This window comes from Rattus norvegicus, chromosome 3 (assembly GCF_036323735.1).
Source record: "Rattus norvegicus strain BN/NHsdMcwi chromosome 3, GRCr8, whole genome shotgun sequence".
NCBI lineage: Eukaryota > Metazoa > Chordata > Mammalia > Rodentia > Muridae > Rattus > Rattus norvegicus.
In genome coordinates, this window is record NC_086021.1 from 145,119,105 (window position 1) to 145,142,297 (window position 23,193).

Sequence of the window (23,193 nt, forward strand, 5' to 3'; positions counted from 1 at the left end):
AGAGGCGAATGCCAGCAGCAAACCACTGAACTGAGAATAGGACCCCCGTTGAAGGAATCAGAGAAAGAACTGGAAGAGCTTGAAGAGGCTCGAGACCCCATATGTACAACAATGCCAAGCAACCAGAGCTTCCAGGGACTAAGCCACTACCTAAAGACTATACATGGACTGACCCTGGACTCTGACCCCATAGGTAGCAATGAATATCCTAGTAAGAGCACCAGTGTAAGGAGAAGCCCTTGGTCCTGCAAAGACTGAACCCCCAGTGAACGTGATTGTTGGGGGAGGGCGGCAATGGGGGGAGGGTTGGGAGGGGAACACCCATAAGGAAGGGGAGGGGGGAGGGGGATGTTTGCCCGGAAACCGGGAAAGGGAATAACACTTGAAATGTATATAAGAAATACTCAAGTTAATAAAAAAAAAAAAGAAAGATCCCGTATTAAAAGAAAGAAGGAACAGAAGTGTGTGTGTGTGTGGGGGGGTAGCAAAGGAGAAGGAAGAGGAAAAGAAGGAACAGAGGGAGAGAAGGAAAGGAAGAATGGAGAGAAAGGAAGAGTGGGAGTGAGAAAGGAAGGGAGGGAGAAAGATGGGCAGGTTCTTCCCACAATTACACTGAGCAATGCCATCAACGGAGGAGATAAATGGAGGTAAGAGTTTCCATTTACATCATATGCTTTAAATACTTGTCTACTTATGAATTAGGCAAAAGGTTATCAACAAATAATTTTGTATAAGTTTGACCCCTAACAATAGTCTAGAAGGTTAGCACCTAGAACTTTCTACTGCTGTTCTCAAAAACAGACACAAGCCACATTCCACCGTGAAGAATTCCAGCTTTACTGAGTAGTTGATAGTTTACCACAAGGCTTAGGCTCCTCAGCTGTCTATGAGGGGATTTCCTGTTAATCTTTACTGTTCCTTAATTTCAGTGGGAAAGTGGTTGCACTCAAGTTTTTGTGTGACTGACTAATCTCTTCTGTTCATACCAGGAACCATTAACTACCTGCATCTCTCTGTGATCCTGGTCCATGCTCCTGTGACAAGGGACTGTGGAGAACACATCTTCTACACCCATATTCCTCCTTCTCTCTGTGGGGTATAGGAGTCAGTAACTGTGGAAGAGATATCTCAGTTTTGGGAAGTTCAATTTAAGGCTTCCTGGGAGGACTTCATTGAAGATCAACCCTTCTTGATAATACACTAAGGAGGGCACATACATTTTAGAACCTTTTGTGAAGCCCAAGCCCTCTAAGTGAGATGTATTTCAGGACATATAGGTTTTGACTTGGGAGAGTGGGTTGAGTGGTCCTTTCAACTCTGATTATTACTACTTCTGCAAATTCTTAAGCAATACTTATTCTGTTGATGCTCATATTCTGAATCGCTGCTTGGTCACCACCGCTAGGAAGTATTCAAAGCTACAGCCTTGGCAAATGTTCCTATTTTTAGTAGAGGATTATGCTAAGTACTCATTTCTTTATTTACTGAACACTTTTTACAGAAACTTCACAAAGAAGTCTATAAGCATTTACTACTTTAATCATTCTCCTACAACAGTATTTAACAAGATAGTCTAATTTTTTTATTTTGCAAAAAACAATTCTACATAAACCATTTCAGATAGCGTTCACAGGCTACCATTATTCTCCATATATTAAAAATCCTGCAGCCCTGATTTGACCATTACATATCTTATACAAGCACTGGATTATCAAGTGATACCTCACAGTTAAGTAACAATGCAGTACATACATAAAAACACAAAAATTAAAAAGACTACTAATAAACTAGCACACACTTACAATATAGTTACTATATATGTCAGAAAACCACACTACAGATTGATTTATTAAAACCCCGACTTGGAAACTATAATTATTGAATGCTTGTTTTACTGATGAGGAAGCAACGACTCAGTTTCAGGATTTGCCCAAGGATTTAAAATGTAAATAACAGAAACCATTACTTAAATCCAGAAAACCTGGGTTCAGAGTCATCATTCTTAATCACAAGTCTTTGTGGTAAGCCGCTGAGGATAGATGCCTATGAGACAGCCTATGAGATTGACCACATGGTTTATCATTCAAACCCAGACACTGTTGAGGAGAAAGAACAGTGCAATGAATAATTCGAGCAGATCTCTTACATAAATTGCTACTCCCTCAAGTAAAACAAAGTTAACTGCTACCCTACCTACATAGTTCCTCTAGCCTATTGACCCTTCTGGCAGCCCAACACTTCCTCCCTGCCCTACTTCTCCTCCTTGTGCTCCTTTAACATTGCATATTGATTGCCTGGAGATATATGCTATCTTTGCACACAAAGTACTCTCTTCTTCCTACTTGATTCATTATCTCATTACCATGCATATGGTAACCTTTCAGCCTCTAGATTATGATGTTCCTCTGGGATTATTGGGAAATCACTTATTTGCTCAGTAAGAATTTGGTAACATCAGTCTCTTTTGCTTCTGCGTATACACCCTTCTCCCAACATTGACTAGGTTCGATCCTTCTACCTACCAGTTATCCTGATCTTGGATAGACTAAATGCATAACAAATACTTTTTAAAGGAGAGGGAATGGAAACGGGGGAAGAAATAAGGAAGATAAAATACTCAATTTTGTAGAGATTATATACATGTAAAATTATTGATTCATTTATTGAACAAATATGAATGAAGTGCATTTATTCTTGGTAGAGTCTCAGATGTTCCAGTTGTGGATAGAGTGAGAAAGAAGTGTTCTCCAGATTATACATTGTAGGTAACAGCCCATTAATAAAGAAGCAAGGCCACTTCCTATGGTTCAGAAAGCATTAAAAACAATGAAATAAAAACTGGGTAGAAAGTGACCAGAGATAGATTTAGGTTTGGTAGTTTCTGAAGTCAGAATGTTCCTCCAAATTCATATTCTGAAACTTGATCTGTGGTTTGTGGTGGTACAAAGACTTGGAGGCATTTGGAGAGGTAGTCATGGATCACTGATTTAAGGCCTGATGGGAACTAGCCTCGGCATTTCCTGTTAGTTCTTTCACCTCTTTTACCATGTAAGCACAATGAATTCTTCCCCTCTGGATTAGGAGCCATATTGGAAGCAGAAACTTGAGCCTTTCTAGATTCTCAAACCACTGACACTTTGATTTTAGGTGCTCTCCATAACCAAGAGGGAACACATTTCAAGTTTTAAAAATCTTGAATTCTAGACCATTTTATGGACCAGTACAAATGGCATAATATATAATACACAGGAGTAGTTCCTGCTGGGTGATATTTGTAATGAAACAGAATAAAATGGCTGGAAGAGTGAAGAAATTCTACCCCAGTGATCAGGGAAAGCTTGTTCTGGATATGTTAGCTAGAAAGGCTCATATGGCCAGCAATAGATCAGAAGACATGGCAGAAGGCCTTCATGTAGGACTCTTAAGTGACTGCAAGGCATTTGTTTTATGTAATATGTTAACATACTGATGTTCTTACAGAGCCAGGGAATTTATTTCCTGTTGTTTTCTCTACCTTCTCTCTTTCCCAAAGACTACTCTGGTAGCTGAATTGAACACAGACTAGAGGAAGATCAAGTCAAGCCTGGAGAAAAATGACACAATCCAGGCAAGGGGTGCACACAGAGTGAAGACAAAGATGTTTTCCAGCCATGTTTCTCAGTCTTGAACATGCAGATGGGTCACTAGAAGTTTATTGCACAACAACACTAAAACTTCGATCTGAGTTGCAAAGACAGTTTCCAGTGACACTAACATTGCTGTGCTAAAAACCACAACAGAGAAGGAAGAAAAGAAACAAAAATCTTGCTGATAGATGGCTATGGCTTCATTGAAAGAAAAGCATCACGAACTGTTTTCTCTCTCACACTTTGGAAAATGTACACAGGGCAATTACTGAAATAGAAGTTTCATTTCCACCCCTGCTTTTAAAGCTATCTTATTCCTGTCTAGTGGCACTCAAAAGCTTTTCAGGATGGGTGGACATTTACATACTCCAGGAAATGGCATTGTAATAATATAGCACATTTCTGGTTCAAAAGTTGAATAAGACACACACACACACACACACACACACACACACACACACACACACAAGCTATTATGGTTTCAAGCTTTCAGCTCTTAGTGGTCATTTTGGTGGTTATTTACACATGTCTAATTCATTGTTTTTTAAGACTATGTATAGACTATCCTTTCCTACAAACATCAAGTATCTTTAAAATATATGGGTTCCATAAGAAAATCCATCTTTTATACATTAAGTGGAAAAAGGTTTTTAAGAAATGGTGATTGTTAAAATTTTAAAAGAAAAAAAGGTATGAGGATTAAGGAGATAGTTTATTTAGTAAAAAGCTTGCCATTTAAATATAAAATCCTGAGTTCACATCCCTAGCACTCAAACAAAAAGATGTGTAGGGAAGCACAAGTCTGTAAGCTCAGTTCTGGGAAGTTGGAGACAGGAGGATCTCCCAGCCTTACTGGTCAGCCAGTTTACCTTACTTGTTGAACTCCTGCCCAAATGAGAGAGACTCTTACCCTCTCTCCAAAACGTAGAGAGTGATAGAAAGAGATAATCATAATCAATGCCAAGCAGTAGCCTACACACACAGACATACACACAGACCACACACACACACCACACACACACACACACACAGACACACACACAGACATACACACACAGACACACACACATACACACACACACCACACATGAAGAGGGAGAGAGGGAGAGAAAGAGAGAGAGAGGGAGAGAAAGAGAGAGAGGGAGAGAAAGAGAGAGAGAGCGAGAGAGAGAGAGAGAGAGAGAGAGAGAGAGAGAGAGAGAGAGAGAGAGAGAGAGGAGAGCGCCCTGGTATATACCTGGGACAAAGGTTATCACACTTATACCTTCACATACATTGCTGCATCACTGTCCACTTGTCCCCACCAAGCCATCTTGGTATCCCTTGTTCCAGTCAAAAATTGGCAATTGATTTGCTGTCCAGAAGTCGAAGTCTACCCACTGTGAAGCTGCTCATAAATGAATGCTTCTTCTGTTTAGGAATCTGAAAGCTTTCCTGGAAGACCCTGTCTTGCTCAAAGCCATACAATGCCAACCTGACATCATCTGGCCCAGCTCACTTCATAAAATGAATCTGACTTTATAGACCCTATAGGATTTCAGTGGTTGCTTCTAGAAATGGAAAACCATGGTGAGGCCAAACCTTCCCATAGTTTCGTCTCTCATTGCGTGCTTTCTGTGGATTGACAGTTATTCATTTGATACCGTAGCACAGTTCATACCTGGCGCTAAAGATGCGAACTTGTCTGCCCTTCCAAGATTTTCTGACTTTGGAGGCCACTATAAGCTGGAATACATGATTTTCTGGCTAGAACACATTCCTAGAAGGCTCTTTGGACACTAACAACCTCTTACCAAAGGACACTACACCAAGAATCTGAAACATGTGGGTTGTTTCTCCTCAACTAAACATGGGCTCTCATGGTGGGTAGGGCAAGAGTGGATACAGGCAACAGTGTGTGGAGATGGTCTGGAATCTTTTTAAAATGAAAACCATATGAAAAAAAAATTTTTACAAAGAATTTAAATATTACCTAAATTTCAGTTCATTCTTAATTTGAAATGTTAAATTTATCATAGTTTAGACAGTTGTTCTCCAATCTTGATTTTTGACAGTGACCTAGAATATCAGACCAAAAATCCAGTTTTCCTGCACTTTTCAAACCATTCCATTGGGTTCCATTTGACAGTTTCTGTGAGGCTCATGCTCTTTAGGTGTGGTCTCTTCTGAGAATAATGGTTATAACATGTTGTTTGTGATCAAGGTCTAGTCTCCTAAACATGACTCCTTCTCCAGTATGATGAAAAAAGGATCAAGGAAAGTCATCATTTGCTTAACAACTAGGAAAGAGATTGGCATCAGAAACCTATGGGACATGAAAGCCATGGTCTCCACTTATGTCTTGATTCATTTTAACACCAATTACAGTTAAAAAAAAAAAGAAAAGAAAACCTTACAAAATGTGACCTTGATAACTCTCCCTTGGTAGAGCCAAGGTCAATTCCAACTTGCATTCTTTTCTAAAAATGCTGCTTTATCACATTGCCAAGGACAAAGGAAGGTTGAGTCCAACTGTATATCTTTTAAAATCTTGAGAACGTTTTAACAAGGCAAGAAAGATTTCCCATAATTACCATATAAGATGTCTCAGTTAAAATACCTGATGTTCTTCTGGAGTTTGAAAAACTGGGCTATCTTTCAATATCAAAAATCCCCTTGCTTATTCTATGACTCAGCACAAGAAAACTTTCATCCACTGGACAATGTTGAGACAAATGCCTGAGGACTTGCTATCTTACCGATCTCAGTGCAGGTTAAGAAATTCCTCCTAGACTTACCAAACCTCTTATAAGGATAGGTCCCTATGTGCCTGGGTGCCGAGTTGTAAGATTCTTACACAGCTTGCTCCTCTATGTCTCCTTAGTCTCTGTTCAAGTGCCCACCTCTGAGCAAGTACTGAATCCATTCACTCCTTGCCTCCTTCATTCTATGATCTGTTTTCCCTCTGGAAGCCGTCAGTCGCAGAAGTTATTTTGCTGCTATTGGTTTGCCTCCATCCTTGCCCTAATTGTAGACAAACACGGTGACCTAATAAAGGAAAGACCTTATCTGGTGTGTTCATTGCCTAACCTGAGGGACTTACAGGAATGAAACCTCAATAAATGTTTTAAATAGATAAAAAGCTGAGTTAGTGCATGATGTCATATAATAATTACATGCTGCAAGATCTGTCCACCATTCCTGTTCATCTCTAGCAACTGTGTAGTCCATACCACTGAGGGTTCATGCCTACAACACAAACAACCCTTGAAGTTAAAGGGATGTCACATTTGATGGACAAGTTATATAATCATCCTCTAAACTGGAGAGTGGGACTGTCTGAACCCCCTGGGCTTTTATATAAAGAGATAATAAGTAGATAAACCACCCTTATGTCCAGGAGATTAGAAAATCTTAATGAAGCATGTGCCATTATTGACTGACTGAAATAAAATATTTTATTTAACCTTAAAGACACATTTCTCCTTGATGTAAAAAGTCCTCAAAGTTTTGTCAACAGGAGACAATAACAATACGTGACTATAGTGACAATATTGAGCAAAATCAACTGTCTTTGAGGATGTCCCATCCTTGCATGTGACTGATCACATTTACTGTGATAGATGTTGTAAACTCTCCATGCAGACCTGCCTCATTTTTCTGGGCACTCACCTCAGGGCTATTCAAGCAGAGGCTGCTACTGGTACTTAACTATATGTCCCTGCTATTTTAGAGACCCACACACTCTCTAGAGCTACCTGGGTTGAGGATGAAGGAACGGTCTCTCCCTTATCTTGTTTCTTTGTGGGTTTCTCCACTGAGTTGTCCCCCTCAGCACAACCCTTGTATCAGAATCTCCGTCTTGGGCTCTACTTTACAAGAACTGACCTCATACAACCACAGACACGTTTCCGTGAGTTTCAAGGGCATTCCGCCATTCTCGCCTAAGATCTTTGAGAGGTGTGGTGAGTGCCAAATGCTTTTGAGGAATGGAAACTGAGAGAAATGATGAGAAGACAAAGATGCCCCCATTGCTCTGTTGTGGGCGGGGGCTGTTGGTTTTCTCTCAGGTTTTAACTGCCTGCCTGAAATTCCATGGCTTGTGCTTTGCTGGACAAATATCCACCGCTATATTATATTTTGGAACTTTCTTGGGAAAGTCAAGGCCTTTCACATGCAGTTTTCATAACTCATGTAGCTCTGCCCTCCTGGAGCCTTGGGACATAGACAAGGAGGAGAAAGTAGTTTTGCTTTAACTTTACAGTGTTTCCCTTAAATTAAAAAAATTTAAAAAAAAAAGCCTCTCAAAATCAGGCAACCTTAATATGGTGCTTGTAGCTTGTAGTTGTGTTTTAGCTCAAACTGAAACCAGCCATACAAATCCCAGTGATATTTAGATTCTATTTTTTTTTTTGTTTCAAAATGTACTTCTGTTGCAGGAATTAATTGGATGGATTCATTTATCTGGTTTTGCACTTGATTGGGAGTTTTGTAATGGTTGCCTTTGGAGTTTCTGTGAATGACGTGCTTTAAATCACAGTACAGCTGGAGGGGTTGTCATGTTAAGTAGCAAACGATAAACAGCAAGACCTCCATAAATCCTCCAAATCTCTAGAGCTAAGGGTTCACATTTATGGCTGCTGCTGCTGCTGCTGCTGCCCACATCAGGAGTCCCCTGATTTGACCTCAGAATTCTCTTTTCACCTGTATAAGGGGCATCAAGGAGGGAAGATTGAATGAGGTATGTCCATGTTACCTCTGACCTTTGTCTGGGACCTCAGCCAAGTTTTACAGTCTGGTACTCCGTTTCTGTATCAAAATAGTTATTAAAATGCAGTTTATTCTGTTTTAATCTCCACTGCGGGGTAAGGATTTGGAACTCGGCAATATCTTGAAATAGCTTCCAGCAAAGCCATGTTCACCACAACATGCTTGTAAATCCAGAGGCACGCCCCCTCCCCCAAAGCCATGCTTCCTAGTCAGGTACTGGTGTGATTATGAAGAAGGCTGTGAATCATGGGAGAAATTCTTTGGGTCTTATGTAACAACGAGAGCTATGCATCATCGAATCTGCTAATAAAGGCTTTGCTGTATTTCTGGACCACACCTAGCTTTGTCCATTAGCCATTTGTGGTTACACCCTCACACAATTTTCCTGGTGCCCTTTCCCCCTGGAGAACCACATTTTAAAAATTCTTCAGAAAGTATTTTTTCTTTCCTCTTTGAAACTTTATTTTCTTCTACCCGTGTCCAGGCTGGGCTTTGTGTATGCTCGGAGTTTATGCTGACTGGAGTTTCAGGCACCATGTTCTCTTCCTTCCTGTTGCAGTACCCATCTTGCATGGAGAGTTTTCCAGAAGCACAAAGTGAACTGAAGCAGATGCGCAGTCATTTTGCCTCGACAGGGAGCTTGAAGGTAGATTGATACTTTTTCACATAAAATAAAAAAAATGGTCTTTGGCTTTTGTGCTACTTTCTTTAAGTTTGGCATGCAGATTCAACTGTTCTTTGTTGAGTTAGTTGACGGTAAGATCAGAGGCAAGCAACAGAGAATATGAATTGATGGCAATAACTCAAGAATTGTTTTCCAGTTTTGAGAAAAAGATTGTAATGAAGAGTTTACTTTAGCAAAGAAAAGAATGATTTTCCAAATATTAAGATGACGACTCTAAATATAGAGTATACATAGTAGGAAATATAATAATACAGACTGTGATAAAAGCTAAATCCAACAAGGCCGTCCTGTTTGCTTTTTATCGATGTCATAAACACCATGACCAAAAGCAACCTGGGAAAGGAAAGGGTTTATTTGACTCACACATCCAGGTCCCAGTCAAAAACTCAACTCAAGGCAGCAGCTTGAAGCAGAAAGCAATAGTGGGATGCTGCTCATTGCTTTCTTTCAGGCTCTCATTCAGCTGCCTTTCATTATATTCCCCCATCACTTGCTCAGGATTGGAACCACCCACAGTGGGCTGGACCCTCCCACACCGATCATTCCCGGGTGATTGTAGTTTGTGTCCAGTTAACAAAAGCTAACCTTGACATAAAGTTTTCCCACAGTGAACAGAAGATGGGAAAGTTTATGCAGAACTGAAAAGTGACTGAAGAACTGCAAATCAGTAGCCATGCTAGTAGGTTGATGGCTTCAGAGAGCCGATGAAGTTTAACACAAATGCAGCATCAGAACTGGGAGCTCATCAGTCTCTATATGCAGCCTTGTGTAGTTGTGTTGGCTGCGATATGCTACCCTACTCATTTCTTATTAAGTTCAGGGAAGTGCACCCTCTATTGCTCCCCTTCCCCTTCCAAACAACGCTTTTTGTGTTCCCTGTTTAACATGCATCCCTGAACTGAGTTAGATTTACATTTTAGAGGTATTTGAATTCTTGGGTTTTCTTGTAAATTTAAGGTTCTGTTTGTCATTGACTAGGATCCTCCTGGGACGACATTGAAATGCTAGTGAATGATGTCATCTTGATCACTTTCAGGTACAACTTTTTCATGCTCACACTGATCACAAAATCCCACTTAAATGAATAATGACGTATTACCTCGGACTATGACTATGGGACTGCATGGCCAGACATACTCCTAGGGTATTGAGCACATTTTACTGACGATGCTAATATACTGAGCCAAAGAGACATTTTGGAAACATATCACAGGGATTGGCTCACATCTCCTTGGGAGAGGAGGGGAGACTGGGAAGTGGAAAGTGATGTAAGGATGCATTGCAGGGGCTGGGACTGTGGGGTAAGTCATTTAGCACACCCTGAACTTATCCAATTTCCATGTTCATCTACATTCTTCTCCACCTAAGTGATTCTCTCTCTTTCTTTCTTTCTTTCTTTCTTTCTTTCTTTCTTTCTTTCTTTCTTTCTTTCTTTTTTTTTCGGAGCTGGGGACCGAAGTGATTCTCTTTCTTTCTTTTTTTTTTACTTTCATTGTTATTTTATTTTATTTTTTTTAAATTTATTTAATACTTAATAATAATTCTTTGGTTTCCGGGCAAACATCCCCCTCCCCCTCCCCTTCCTTATGCGTGTTCCCCTCCCAACCCTCCCCCCATTGCCGCCCTCCCCCCAACAGTCTAGTTCACTGGGGGTTCAGTCTTAGCAGGACCCAGGGCTTCCCCTTCCACTGGTGCTCTTACTAGGATATTCATTGCTACCTATGAAGTCAGAGTCCAGGGTCAGTCCATGTATAGTCTTTAGGTAGTGGCTTAGTCCCTGGAAGCTCTGGTTGCTTGGCATTGTTGTACATATGGGGTCTCGAGCCCCTTCAAGCTCTTCCAGTTCTTTCTCTGATTCCTTCAACGGGGGACCTATTCTCAGTTCAGTGGTTTGCTGCTGGCATTCGCCTCTGTATTTGCTGTATTCTGGCTGTGTCTCTCAGGAGCGATCTACATCCGGCTCCTGTCGGTCTGCACTTCTTTGCTTCATCCATCTTGTCTAATTGGGTGGCTGTATATGTATGGGCCACATGTGGGGCAGGCTCTGAATGGGTGTTCCTTCAGTCTCTGTTTTAATCTTTGCCTCTCTTTTCCCTGCCAAGGGTATTCTTGTTCCCCTTTTAGAGAAGGAGTGAAGCATTCACATTTTGATCATCCGTCTTGAGTTTCATTTGTTCTAGGCATCTAGGGTAATTCAAGCATTTGGGCTAATGGCCACATATCAGTGAATGCATACCATGTATGTCTTTCTGTGATTGGGTTAGCTCACTCAGGATGATATTTTCCAGTTCCAACCATTTGCCTACGAATTTCATAAAGCCGTTGTTTTTGATAGCTGAGTAATATTCCATTGTGTAGATGTACCACATTTTCTGTATCCATTCCTCTGTTGAAGGGCATCTGGGTTCTTTCCAGCTTAAAAGTCCTGGAAAGAATAGGAATTCAAGGCCCATACCTAAACATAGTAAAAGCCATATACAGCAAACCAGTTGCTAACATTAAACTAAATGGAGAGAAACTTGAAGCAATCCCACTAAAATCAGGGACTAGACAAGGCTGCCCACTCTCTCCCTACTTATTCAATATAGTTCTTGAAGTTCTAGCCAGAGCAATCAGACAACAAAAGGAGGTCAAGGGGATACAGATCGGAAAAGAAGAAGTCAAAATATCACTATTTGCAGATGACATGATAGTTTATTTAAGTGATCCCAAAAGTTCCACCAGAGAACTACTAAAGCTGATAAACACCTTCAGCAAAGTGGCTGGGTATAAAATTAACTCAAATAAATCAGTAGCCTTCCTCTACACAAAAGAGAAACAAGCTGAGAAAGAAATTAGGGAAACGACACCCTTCATAATAGACCCAAATAATATAAAATACCTCGGTGTGACTTTAACCAAGCAAGTAAAAGATCTGTACAATAAGAACTTCAAGACACTAAAGAAAGAAATTGAAGAAGACCTCAGAAGATGGAAAGATCTCCCATGCTCATGGATTGGCAGGATTAATATAGTAAAAATGGCCATTTTACCAAAAGTGATTCTCTTTCTTAAAGTTAGAAAGTAATCAGTTTTGTTATGGCATTTCATACATATCATATGGTTTGCTTTAACTCATCTGTCTCTTCTGCTGTTCTCTTCATACCTGCTACTCACCCACCCTCACCCACCCGGTCCTCAGCCAGAGGTTATCCCTTCTCTTTTTTCAGTTTCCCTCTCCCTTAAAATATCTTCTGTTCAAGATCCCGTATATACATATATATATACATATATACATACATGTATATATGTATGTATATATGCATATTTATTACACACCCGTGTATGTTTGTATGTGTGTATGTGTATGTGTGTGTGTGTGTTGTATATGGTTTTAAAATTAGGTGACACATATAGAAAAAAATATGTGGTATTTGTCTTCTAGAGTCTGGCTTATTTTGGCTTAATTCAATTATTTATTATCCAGTTCTATTAGTTTTGCTACATTTTTTATTACTGAGTAGCATTCTATTGTCGTACATCATGCCACATCTTTACTATTTATCTGTTGATGGACATGTAGGCTGGCTTCATTTTCTGGCTATTGTAAACAATGCAGCAATATACATGATGCCACAGTACTTGTGTGATATATTAAATTAGAGTTTTTGGTGTATATTGAAGAATAATATACCTGAGTCATATAGTAGTTTCTATTTTAGCCTTTTCCCCTCTTATTTTTGCATTTTTATTCTTTTCTCATATATGATATACCTACCACAGTTTTCATTGCCTCCTCTTCCCCCATACTCTCCCCACTTGCCTCCCCTCTCACCCAGATCAATACCCACTGAACCCCTTCTCCCCCAAAGAGCAGGTCTCTCAGGGACATCAAACAAACACAGCATAACAAGCTACAGCAAGACCAGGCACATACCATCATATCAGGACTGGATAAGGCAACCTATTAATTGGATAAGAGTCCCACAAGTAGGCAAAAGAGTCAGGGATAGCCACTTCTCTCACTGTTTCAACGTCCATAAGAACACCAAGCTACTCAGCCATACCATATCTGTAGAGGATGTAGTTCAGATCCCTACAGGCTCCCTGAGCTCTACAAGTTCCCATGAGACCTGGTCAGTTGATTCTGTGGGCCCTGTTCTCCCGATGTGTCCTTGACCCCTTTGGTTCCTCTGATCCTATCTCTCCCTCCTTCACAGGACTCCCTGAGCTCTGCTTAATGTTGGGCTGTGGTACCCTATCTGTTTTCAACTGTTGTTGGATGAAGTCTCTCTGCTCCTTTTGATTCTGCTAGGCTCTGATCCTAGAACACTCTGCAAGCAGGGCAAATTGCAACTTGAAGGTTTTGTGCCTGGGTGTCCCAGTTCCTCCGTTTGAGGTATTGCTGGATTACAGAAGATGTCTGGTTCAGGCCCTGTGCTCCCCATTACTATTGTTTTAGCCTTTTGAGAAACCTCCATACTGGAGTGGCAGGATCAATTGACATTTCTACCAGCAGTGTGCAAGGGCTCCTCACTCCCTACATACTCACCAGCATTGATTGGTCTCTGTTTTCTTGTCAAAGACCATTCAGACCAGGAGAAGATGAAATCTCAGAGTTATTTCACCTTTCCTGATGGATGGGGCTATTATTGAACACTTTTCCAAGTATTTAGAGGCCATTTAAGTTTCTTCTAAGATATCATCAAAGACTACAAAATAAAAAATAACAAAATTATTGGGAAATAGGTTATGAACGTATTTAGAGTCAAGCACTGAGTTAGTAAGCAAGTGAAAGAAAGGAAGCAGGGAAAGGAGAGAAATAGAAGAAAAATAAAGTTAAATAAAGGAAAAGAAGAGTATTAGAAAAGAACATGAGGGAGGGGAAGGGAAATAAGCAGGAAATTAGAACAAAATACAAATGTTCAAAAACAAAATCGAGTAATTATAGGAAGAGGAATTTTGAGAAAGATAATAGATCAAATCAAAAGTGTAGTAGGGAGAAATAAAATGTATAGGTTTGGTGTTTAGGTGACCACAGGGTAAAAACAGGAAAAAAGAAAAAAAAAGTCTAAGGACAAAAGATTGCTAAGTAACAGAAAACAGAAAAAAAGATTGCTAAATAATAAAAAACTAAAAAACAATGTTCAAAAGTATAAACAGGAATAAAAACATTAAATATTAGGTTAAAAGCTAAGTGGTGGAGAGATGGCTAGGTGGTTAAAAAGGATTTCTTGCTCATATAGAGGACCTGGGTGAGGTACCCAGACCCACATGGCAGCTTACAGTTGCCTGTAACTCCAGTTCTAGAGGAAGCGGCACTTTTTTTTTTTTTGCCTCTGGGAGCACTTCATACACGTGTTACACAGACATCCATGGAGGCAAAGCAATAACATACATAACATAAAACAATCTTTTAAAAATACAAAACTCGGGGTTGGGGATTTAGCTCAGTGGTAGAGCGCTTGCCTAGCAAGTGCAAGGCCCTGAGTTCGGTCCCCAGCTCCGAAAAAAAAAGAAAAAAAAGAAAAAAGAAAAAAAATTACAAAACTATAAAAGAAAATACTGTCCAAAGAATAAGAGTACAAGGCTCAAAAATTAAGTTAAAAGGAAGACATGATAGAATGGCCACCCACTGAGTGCTGGAAAACTGAGACTGAAGTTATAGTCACAGGTGAAGGACAGGTGAGCATATGGACTCTTATTTCCCTATGATTTATGCTGTTGATGAGTCTACTGGGTAAGTCTGTTAGAATCCCTTCTTCTCACACCAAGGAGTTCTGCTTTCTATACTTAGCTTTGCAGTAGGGGCTGGGCAAATTCACCCATCCTCTGGACATTTTGCTAGGTCTTGTTCTGTGGGTCGACTACTATTTTAGGCAGGCGGACATTGTTTCTATCACTGTGTCAGAGCAACAGAAACACTGAAGTCTATACTGTAGAGAATCTATCTTCTATCTTCAAGACATTCTAGCTGTCAATCAGTGCTCTGGAGGAATGCAGCTTTATGTGTCACTTTAGTGCTCATGGTGTCTTTACCAGTGGAAGGAAACAAGCCAGTGGCTCTAGGCTTCTTCTACCCACTGACCTCAGGCTGGAAGCTTTCAAACTCTAGGGTTCTTCTCAACTGATGAGCTTTGTCCACAGACACCAAGACTAGGTCCATAGTCTATATCGTCTATCTAGTTCTAGGCAAGCCTTTTGATGCTTGCATGTTTTGGCTTGCCAACATCTACCCTCCTGCCCTCCAAACCTGCCTCCTGGTTTGTTCCTCACACCTGAGCTGTGGTAGGTCTAATTAGAGTCCCTGGCTTGTTTGATTTTTCTGCTCTCAGCCACCTGATACATGTCAGTTTTGAACTCTCAAGACTATGACCAGCTAATTTCTCCTATGCACAAAGTCTGAGCAAATGAGATTTCTTTCATTGTTGACCATTTGGGGGAGAAACTACTGTCTAAGCTAGTCCTGCGATTTGAGGTTTGTTGGCTTGTATTCAGAGTGTCTTTTGCTTGGGTACTTTTGAGATGATGGGGTTATGCTTCTCTTGTCCCCAGTAGGAGGAAGCTGGAGCCATTCTGATCTGTCTTGGTTTTAGACATCTTTATTGATCTCATGACACTTCTTCACTTTCTCTCAAAGGAAGAGAATTAGTATTTTTTCCTTTTCTTACTCACTCATTCACCAAGGTCACATGGGCTTCTGCCTCAAGGTCCTGGCCCTGACTGGACTTCCTTCCTCTTCTGAATTTCCTTCAATGATGAACAGTGTAAACCAAACAAACCCTCTCCTCCTCAGGCTGTTTTCATCACGGTGTTTCATCACAACAATAGTAACCCAAACTAGGGCAAGATGCCTTGGAAGGCTGTCCTCACCTGGTATCCTAAGATGCTGCTCGCAGAATGCAAATGTTCTCACTGAAATTCTTTTATTTCTTGTGGTGTTTTGGAAAGCAAAATGACCATATATTACATAACATTCACAAGTATCTCAATTTCTGACTTGGAATGTTACTGTTACTTTTCTTTCCTAGTAGACTAGTCAGGCCTGTTTTATGACCGTGCTAATTCTTGACAGATATATATACAGCACAAGGCAAAAAAAATGATGATGATAGGCAATTAACCTTCATGAAGACTCAGCTTTTCTGACTAACTTATATGTTGTGCTGGAAGATCTGGAGGTATTAATAGCTTTGTCATGTTAAATTTAATTCTTCTCCCCATAATTTCTTTTGTGCTGGGGATTGGTGGTCTTGTGCTCTGTGCATTCAGATGCTGATTTTTGTGCTCTTAGATCTACTTACAGTCCCAGTGAGATTGTAATGAATACTGAAAAATCTCCTGTATCAATGTGGTATAAAGATTGTTCTCCAATTATCTCTGATTAGTTAATAAAAGGATGAGTAGTCAATGACTGGGCAGGAGGCAGGAGAGGTCCAGGAGAAGGGCCACAAGGTGGAGAAAAAGGAAGAATGTCTCTATAAGGTTAGGCATGAAGAGTAGTTGCCAAGAAAGTTCTTTATGAGGACCCACAAAACAAGTCAAGGTGATTCAAACTGCAAGTAACTTGGGGCATATGGCTGGAGAAGTGTGGGGATAGCATAGAATATCAGGAATAGCTGCATAGTTGGTGTGCTTAAAGCATGTTGAATAAGTTTAAAAGGTTGTGTTTTAATTTTGTGGGGAGCTAGCTGGGTCAGTGTCCTTTAAATGTCATCTTATAGGACATTGAACCCAGAGCCTTAGACATGCTAGGGCAGTTCTCTACCACTGTGCTATGTGCAAACCTAAGTTTCTTTGCTACTTAAGGAACAATGTTCATAATACAACGTGAATTGGCCTGAGTTTTCTACCTAGCCTTGTCTACTTTGGATCTATATTTAAGAGCGTATTGATGGAAAGTGTTTGGAAGACTTGTTTGAGTGCATGATGAACTCATCAGATCACTGAAGCTCACCTGGTGAAAAGACATTCCTACAAAGCTAGCTTTCTTAGACTTAGTTGCTTCTACAGTATGTTGATTTGTTAAGGTACTAGTTTATTTACTAAAAAGATCCTTGAAGAATACTTTTTCCAAGGGCAAATTAGATGATGCAGAATGAAAAACTTAAATTGAAGATTAAAATAAAAAAGAACTGCTTGCCTAGCAAGCGCAAGGCCTTGGGTTTGGTCCTCAGTTCCAAAAAAAAAAAAAAAAAAAAAAAAAAAAAAAAGAACAACGCAAAGAGTTGATGGTTGGAGATTAACTAGAATATGCTTAAAAGTAAAAGCATGTGTTACCAATGATCGAGAAATCTTATCAAGTTTAAACCTGAATACTAGATACCCCTGAGTAATAGGAAAAGTGAATGCAAAATTTGTAATACAAAGGCCAGATCAATTAGGATAAGACAAATGTGTGTATATGTGTGTGCACTCTCAGACGTACATAAACTTCAGTTTCCAAGAATTCTGGTTGTTCACAATAGTTAAGCAATAGTTAAGGGTGAGAATCAGTCTGTGTATATGTTGGCAGATGAATGGGTAAAGACAATGCAGCAAAGTAGGGATTTAAGAAGTGTACAACAATATGCACATATGAAAACATAAAAAAATCACACCATTGGAATATTATTTAATATATTATGTATATTTGAGGTTATAATGTAATTTAATTACATTTCTCCATTCCTTTTTCTCTCTCCAAACCCTCCCATATACCCCTCTATGCTCTTCTTCAAATACATAGACTCTTTTATATATTATTATTGCATGCATGTATGTATATGCATATCTATTCCTAAATATAAGTTGTTCAGCCCATATAACATTACTTGTACATGTGGTTTCAGAACTAACCCTTCGACACTGAACAATCCATTGGTGTGTGCGTCCCTGGAGAAGTTATGTTTTCAGCTCACAGCTTCCCTCTCTTACTATTATTCTTTGTATAAGGTTGAGGCCTCAAAGGCTTTTCCTGTCCTCTTTGTCACGTCCATTGTTGCCATCCTTGTTTTGGCATGTCATGTTTTGGCAGTCATGTTGGTGAGACTTTATGAGTATAATTTCTGGCATTACTAGGAAATACAATTAACTTTTAAGAATAAAAAAAAGTTGGTCATTTACGACAACATGCAATATCTAGGAAGATATGCTAAGTGATAGAAAGCCAATCTCAGAAAGAAAAATACTACATGATCTGTGTGATATGTGGAATCTAGATAAGTCGGCCTCATGGAAGCAGAGAAGAAAGAGGTGCTTACCATGAATTGCGAGCAGGAGAAAAGGGAGAAGTTGATCAAATAATCAGTTATGTAGGGTATATGCATTTTATAGCATAATAACTCAATTAATGTTCCTGCATTTTACAGAAAAAATTGATAAGATAATCGATATTGAAGGTTCTTTCATACATATCAAACCATGTAACTGTATGAAGCAGTAGATATGTTAATCAGCTTGAAGGTGGTAACCATTTCATAATTGAATACATCAAACATGACATTATACTTTATAAACCTATAAAAATTTTGTCAATCACCCTTCAATAAAACTAGAGAAAAACTGAAATTAGAAAAACTTTTTTTACATTTCTGAAGTACTATAAAAATATGAAACTATATCCCAAGAACTGAAGTTCAAATTTCCTTTTAATAATTTTAACATGTTCTCTGGCATACCAGAAGTGCCTTTCTCCTCAGGGTCACTTATATAATGATTCTGAACTTATTTTAGCTTGGATTTCTTTTCTTTTCTTTTTTTTTTTGGTTTGTTTTCTTCTTTTTTATTCTATATCAATTCTGTATTGTGTAAACTCCAGATATCTCTTTGACAAGAACATATCCTTCTGGGAGGATCAGAGGAAAAGCAGAAATCACGCTGTCCTAGGCTGATCCTTGTCATGAGTTTGGGTAGGCAGAGCTGTTACTTATTGTGGAAGGGAAAGGGGAAGAGGAAGAGGAAGTGGGGGGAGATGTAGGGGAAGGGCAGTGGATGTGGAGAGTAAGTAGGAGGTGAAGGGGAGGGACAGAGAACTGGGGAGGGAAAGTAGGAGGAGAAAGGGGAGGTGAAGACAGAGGAGAAGGAGAAGAGGAAGTGGGAAGAGGGTGGGGAGTTGAAGGAGAAGGGGAAGAGGAAGCCTAAGGGGAAGGGGATTGGGAGAGGAAGAAGAAGGAGGAGGGGAAACTTTGTGTTCTCAGCTCTCTTGGTCAGCTCCTGTGTCTGGATCTGGTCTTGAGCCTTAACCCTGAATCTAGTGTCTAAATCTGGTTTTCTGTCCCATGTTGGTGCACCAAATATTGCTGGACTTTTGTGGACCTGCCCGAGGTATAAAGAACAATAAATAATAAATCCATCTGGTAATACTTAGTTCTGTACTATTACCTTGCTGTAATCAGAGAGTTTCTTCACACACCTAGTACTATGATGAAGCCTTCAAACTGTCGTTATATTTTATGTTGATCATAGGTATAAATCTTCACTTCCCTGCCTTTTATGGAAGAAGACTGAGGCTTGCTAAAACTTAGAACTTGCTAAATTATAGAGCCAGATTTCTACCCCTGAGTAAAAGAGTAGATGCTCCTGCACGTCTGTGAGACAATCCCAGTCTATTTATTGGGATTGTTTAGGAGTGATTAACAACCCTTTTTTAGCTGTGCTATAATAGGGCATGTTTAGCTGTAAGTCCACGATCATGTTAGCAAATGTTCTTCCTTGCTTTGCAAATTGCTAGTATGAACTCAGTATCTACAAATCCCTCTGAAAAAAAAATGAAGCCAATCCAAAAATAAGTGCCTATGAATATAGGCTCTTTGGCATATGCACAAGAGTGAACAGAACACACAGCAAGACTGGGCTGTTTTTCATCCACTTGGAAAGGTCTGTCATTGGCTGAGTGTAGGTGCTATTGCCAGAAAGACATCAACCATTTTTAATACACAGTCTACATTTTACGGCTCCTTGAGAGATATCAGATGAACCGCCTGTTGTAAATCAATAATAATTTGCTTTAAAATAAGGAGGAACTAAAACTGTTTCTAATTACTCTCCAAATGCTTAGCATATTTTGAAAACCAATTATTTAAACAATTTAGGTTTCTTCTCTGTCTTTAGAAAGACCTGGAGGAGGGGGGTGAGGGCTGGAAGAAAAGTAGTGAAACATTTTGGAAAAGCAAAGCAATGTGAAAATCGGGAGAGAGTATACACATTCACAGCTCTGTTTTGTAACCCTAGAAGCAATAGTTCTGAGAACCACACCTTGCAGCCAGGAAGATGCTACTTCACCCTCAGTGTCCTTTAAGCTCATTGGCTGCTTAAGGATTGGCTAGTCTGCATTATCAGCTAAGGATTATGACTTGAATATATTGAAAAGCTCTGCTTTTTAGTCCAAATCATGTTCTCTGCATGCTGGCAATGCATTTTCGTGATTGGGTAACTAGAGCGTGTCTTGGAATGTAGATGGATGGATCCTGCTTTCTGTCTGGTCCTTTTTTCAGCATTTAGACTGCATCATGGGAAAAGAAAAATGTAGGCTCAATTCATCCATTAATTTGATACTGTTATAATGTCTATTTTTCCTGAGGACTGTCTTATGAAATTGGAAGGGAAAAAGAAATCTGCTGGGGTGGAGAGAAGTAAAGAATGCTTTTCCCTTTAAATGTATCTGAGTGAATCTAAAGTCATGCCAACATTTTAAGAGTAAGCTGGTGGTTAATAAGCTGTTATAGTTGCTGCCTTAAAGGAAAAGAAAAACAAGAAAGAAAGAGAGAAAGAAAGAGAGAAAGAAAGAAAGAAAGAAAGAAAGGAGGAAAGAAAGAAAGAAACAGTGGTTTTACTTGAAAACTGCCCTCTAATCCCAGGCTTATTTGGGGCAAGAAATGAAAAACCTGCAGAACATTACAGCAAGACAATAGTACATGCTGAGCTGGGTTCTCTGCCCTAAGTGAGCTTTTCTTTAGTAAGTTGCCATGAATGTGGGAACTTCAGCTTCTGGGTGTTCTAATGTGTGCATACCATTTTTAATTATCTTTTATTCGGTAATGAATGCAATATGGGTATATTCTTGTGTTGGTCACTTTTGAAATACAGTTTTTTTTCTCCAGTAAGCACTTAATCTCCACAATTTGATTTTGTATAAAATTTGCTGAGAGCCTTTAGCTAAAATTTCTTCATATTTCCCTGGGAATACAGCTGCATGTTTTCCCCTTTAGAGTTTGATGTGGTGATGCTCCCATGCTTTGTCCAATGGGATGTAGGCACAACAGGTAGCTGTGCATCTAGGCTGGCTTACAATGTCCTCTTGTTCACATCTCTTTCTGTTTCCTTCACATCTGTGTGTAGGATGATTGCTGAGGGCTCTGAAGACCCAGATGTGAGTGAAGTGATGATTTGGAAGGAGCCCGAGACACTGAATGACCATTCTGAAGACCACCCCACTAGGAAAAAAGGCTTTGCTAGCTAGTAACCATAATTAGTTGAAAACCCTATAGTATTAGTCCCTAATATATAGAAGGGACTTTTTATAAGCACCTGTCCTCTCTTTCTCTGCTAATGCTGGCGTGGTGGTAATGACTGTGATGATGACCTCACATACTGAGATGATTCTGTTCTCTAGTAGGCTGTTCAGATTCCTTGGCCTCTGCCTCTAGGGGCATGTGACTGTAAGTGATAACTAGCCTTCCTCTCTGACCGAAGTTTTTATTAGAAGAATGTAGTTTGGAGTGAAGTCTTCAATATAACTTAGGTTTGCACAGTAAATTGTAAAACTTTATGCCAAAAGAACTTGTCGAGAGGATACAGATGTCTGACAGTATCAAAGGTGCTGTTTGAGGCCATGCTCATGGAGGGCAAGAATCAGTCAGTTCTGGGGATCCAGGCATCAAGAATACTGTCATTGGTACCAAGTACCAATTAGACCAGAGGACTACTTTGTTGTAAGCTATTACAGGTTATCGTAACCAAGTATTTCATATTTCAAAATTACTAAAATAATAGACTTGAAATCACAAAAGTGTGATTAATTATTGAGATATGTAGATACATTTATTAGCTTTCTATAATCTAGTCCTATATCAAAGCATTGTACTTTCCCCCATAAATATACGTAACTGTTAGTTTATTAGAAATAAATTAAATCCTGCCATGGGTCTTCTCTGAGGTTTACCATTTTTTTCATCCTTACTTAAAAGTTATGTTTTTAAAAATGTGCACAAAATTTTAATAACTTTGATGGCAAATATATTAACTTCAAAACGTTAAAAAAATAAAACAGTAGATTTATTAAAAAATATTTTTTTTCTTTTAAAATCGGAAGACAAGTGAGCAACAAGAACACTGACCAATGGCTTATGCTCTAAGATCAACAATCAACAAATGAGACCTCATAACATTTCAAAGCTTCTGTAAGGCAAAGGACACTGTCAATCGAAAAAAAAATGGCAACCAACAGGTGGGGAAAAGATCTTTACCAATCCTACATCTGATAGAGGGCCAATATCCAACATATACAAAGATTTCAAGAAGTTAGACTCCAGAGAACCAAATAACCCTATTAAAAAATGGAGTACAGAGCTAAACAAAGAATGCTCATCTGAGGAGTATTGAATGGCTGAGAAACACATAGAGAAATGTTCAACATTCTTAGTCATCAGGAAAGTGCAAATCAAAACAACCCTTAGGTTCCAACTCACACCAGTCAGAATGGCTAAGATCAAAACCCCAGGTGACAGCAGATGCTGGCTAGGATGTGGAGAAAGAGAAATACTTTTCCATTATTGGTGGGATTGCAAGCTGGTATAACCACTCTGGAAATTAGTCTGGTAGTTCATCAGAAAATTGGACATAGTACTACCTGAGGACCTAGCTATACCACTCCTGGGCATATACCCAAAAGATGCTCCAACATATAACAAGGACACATGTTTCACTGTGTTCATAGCAGCCTTATTTATTATAATAGCCAGAAGCTAGAAAGAATCCAAATGTCCTTCCACAGAGGAATGGATGCAGAAAATGTGGTACATTTACACAGTGGAGTACTACTCAACTATTTAAAACAATGACTTCATGAAATTCTTAGGCAAATGGATGGAACTAGAAAGTATCATCCTGAGTGAGGTAACCCAATCACAGAAGACCATTCATGGTAGGCACTCACTGATAAGTAGATATTAACCC

General features: G+C 39.4%; 1 long non-coding RNA gene across 2 annotated transcripts in view; it reads left to right on the plus strand.

Annotated features, from left to right (window-relative positions):
- The window catches only part of LOC102547655 (uncharacterized), a 38,012-nt gene extending 15,717 nt beyond the window's left edge, over positions 1 to 22,295 (plus strand). The window contains exons 6-8 of one of the 2 annotated variants that reach the window (XR_010065399.1): positions 3,533 to 9,021; positions 10,039 to 10,096; positions 21,358 to 22,295. This is a non-coding gene — a long non-coding RNA (uncharacterized LOC102547655). The remainder of the gene's footprint in view (positions 1 to 3,532; positions 9,022 to 10,038; positions 10,097 to 21,357) is intronic. The other variant, XR_010065400.1, reaches the window with a different exon arrangement.
- The last annotated feature ends 898 nt before the right edge of the window (positions 22,296 to 23,193 follow it).